Source organism: Pundamilia nyererei, unplaced genomic scaffold (assembly GCF_000239375.1).
Source record: "Pundamilia nyererei isolate P.nyererei 1_Seehausen unplaced genomic scaffold, PunNye1.0 scaffold00018, whole genome shotgun sequence".
Taxonomy (NCBI): domain Eukaryota; kingdom Metazoa; phylum Chordata; class Actinopteri; order Cichliformes; family Cichlidae; genus Pundamilia; species Pundamilia nyererei.
Genome location: NW_005187419.1, coordinates 4,920,257 through 4,923,508, shown reverse-complemented (window position 1 = coordinate 4,923,508; position 3,252 = coordinate 4,920,257).

Below are 3,252 nucleotides of genomic sequence, written 5' to 3'. Positions count from 1 at the left end.
GAATTCAGTCATTTGTCATATGTACACATTATACACATATGGAGTCATTTGCCTTCGAGGAGCAATGCAATTTCCTCATTAACTTCTTGAAATGTAATGAGTCATTGAACCAAGTTCTGTAGCTCTGTTAATTATGGCCCCGTTTCAGCAGCTCTCTCCATGGCAACCTAAAGTTCTGCCTGTCACCACATGAGAGATGAAGGAATAAAGACGTTTTCCCATTATGCTGCTACCCAAGAGTGCATATTTCTCCTCAAGACAGACCTGCAGAATGCTGTGATCTATTAGCTCCCTCTGCTGTTTGATAGGTGAATATCAATTTAATTTAGCAAGGTTTTAGGTTACAATCTTTCATCTCTAACCGCTTATCTAATGGGCAACGGCCTGAGTCCACGGCAGAGAGATAAACTAACAGTAAGTGGTTGTTTTCAGGATTTGTTTTTTAAAATTATTGTTTTTTATTGTTTCAAAAGTGTTTGTTCAAGTTCCATTCTCAGTCATGTGACAGAAAAAAAAGTTTTCACAGTCAAGTGAAAAACTGACTGCATCTGTTTCCATAGGAATTAAAAGGGTCAGCAGAGCATTCTGGAGCATTCGTGTGTGTGATGAGGTATGTCACAATCATCCCAGATGTGGATGTCCTAAAAAATCCACCCCAAGGTCAGACTGTGCAGTGTAAGATCTCAGAATCTACAGGCCTCAGTTAGCATATTAATTGTTAATGGAAAGGACAGAATTACTATGGTTTCTTCGAAGATTAGTGGGGTTAGGTTAATTGGTGATTGAAAATAGGACATCAGTGTGAACGTGAGTGCTTGTCTGTCTCTCTTTGATAGCCTTGTGTCAGACGGGCAACCTGCAAAGCTGCACCTGAGCAAACTTCAAGACTTCCATAACAATGAGTGGAAGCACAGCACCACATTTAGTGAAAACCAAACAGGATATTGTCACAAACACTTCATATAAACTTCAAGCATGTTTTGGGCTTGTTTTGAAGCCATAGGAGTTGGGCACTTTGTGTTCATTAAGTCAACAAATAACTCCTCCGCATACCGAAGTCAAGTCAAATGTGAAGCCATCTGTCCAACAGCTTTGCCCAAACTGGGTCACTCAGCAGCAGCAAATCAACAACAGAATGTTTGTAAAAGAAAAGAATCAGGTTAATGCAGGTGCCCAGTCAACATGCAGACGTAAACCTGATGAAACGAGAGCTGTTCATAAACAAATGCCCACAAACTTCAATGAAATTTTAACGTTGTAAAGACGAGTGAGCCAAAACTCCTCTACCATGATGTGAGAAACTGATGACGTTGTACTTGTCTAAAGGTGGCTCTACAAGCTGCCAAGCTTTTGACAGGACTGCTTAAAGTACTGTGAAAACTTTCTTCTACAGCTGACGGTTTCTTAATTTTGCTTTTACTCTTTAGTCATACTATTAAAATTGTCAAACACAGAAAACCTCATGTACCAAAACATTCACATGTTTGTTGTGTTCACAACATTTTACCCCTGAAGGTCAACCAAGGAAATGATATGTGGCTATTAATGCTGAAAACCTAATAAACCCAACTGTAACACCAGTCATCACCCCTAACTGGTCATCTCTTTAGAGTATTTATTTTATTGTTTGATCTGAGAGTCATACAGTAACTATGACTAATATTACCAGAATTCTTTTTTTTAAATAGAAAAGCTGAGGTGTAGGTGTCTCTGAACAGTGAAAACTACTTGTCCCAACATGTCAGGGTGTCAAGGGGTTGTAGTGGTGTACAATACTGCACGTTTTGTTATCGATCCAGTACCAAATGTGTACTGGGCTTGTAATGCCGATACCAATCCTTTTAACTCATAAAGGCAGCTTATGCGTGGGAGAGCAGTGTCTCGTGACTTATGAGATGAATAATCATCAGTTTGCAAATTCTGAACACATTTTATTGACGGCTGTAGTTAGTTAACACAACAACAGCTTTTCATGTACATTGAAACTGGACTTTTGGAGACCTGGAAAAATAAAATAGAAGTGACAGCCAATGCACAAAAGGTTGAGACATTTTTAATAGTTTGTGTTTGAGGTACATTTTTTCAATTCCCCCCTCAAAAATGTAAACACAGTCCATTGGCCTTTATACTGAAACAAAGTTTTCAATCATTTTGTATTAATATTAATCTGATAACAGCGTTGATACTATCGATATTCGGTTGGTATTGTCATAATGATAACAGGCCTGAATCTGCTGGTTGGTGGTCTGAGGAGGAGTCTTTTCAGCTATCAATATTCCCTCATCAAATCCCTGTGTTGTTAAGCCATCAGGCAAATTCGCCCGCAGTGTCTTTTCACCACCTTTTTAGTACGTTTTTGGTGGGTGGAAGTCTTGTATGTTGGGTCTTATGGCTCAGGCCGCATTTTGAATTTTGAGAGCTCAGCGGCATTAAGGCTATTAGCATGCAAATGAGCTGTTTCCACTCATTATTGTTCTGACAAACAAGCGTCTGTTAATGAGTGTGTGTTTACAATGCACCTACAGTCTGAAATGAGCTAGAGCTAATGAATGTAAACGAGCAGAGTTCAGAGTGCAGTTTGGCGAGGGCGACCGGTTTGCTCTGAAACGTGACAGCTGATATGAAAGTCACAAAAGATTTTTTACAGAAAAAGTGAGAAATAGAAGAAGCTGGATACACGGTGTAAACCGCTAAAGTCTATTTCTCTCAGCGTCACGCTTACCTTTCTCTTGTTCCCTTGTAAAACAGCTGAAGCATGAAACAGCTTGCTGCCCTTCAGCATTTCTTCCAACGTGACAGAAAGAGAAACTGAGCCGTGGGTGCAGCTCAAATTTCTGCACCACCAATTACAAGCTTCTGTGTTGTGTCTTAAGTGGTCCACTGGTGAAGCTGCCAAATGAAATATCTTGGGAAGACTCATGGCTTTTACGTTATTTATTTCCTCGCATTGTTGTCTGCATTATTTTTATATTTATCAAAGTATGAGCAAGGGTCATCCTCATCATGGAAGCTGCCACAATCAAAGCAAGATTATTGTGATCGCTCTTTAACGGCGGTGTATTTACTTGTAATAACCATTTTCTTTTGAGACGTTCTGTGGATGGAAGCCAAGACAAATTACAGACTTGCCCATAAGAGGGCTGGCAGAACACTTTACTGCAGGAAACAAGCACTCAGGTCATGCACTGGGTTTGTCATTCCCCATAAATGTACTCTTCTGCTTGTTGGAGGGTGACTCATGACAAAGTGATT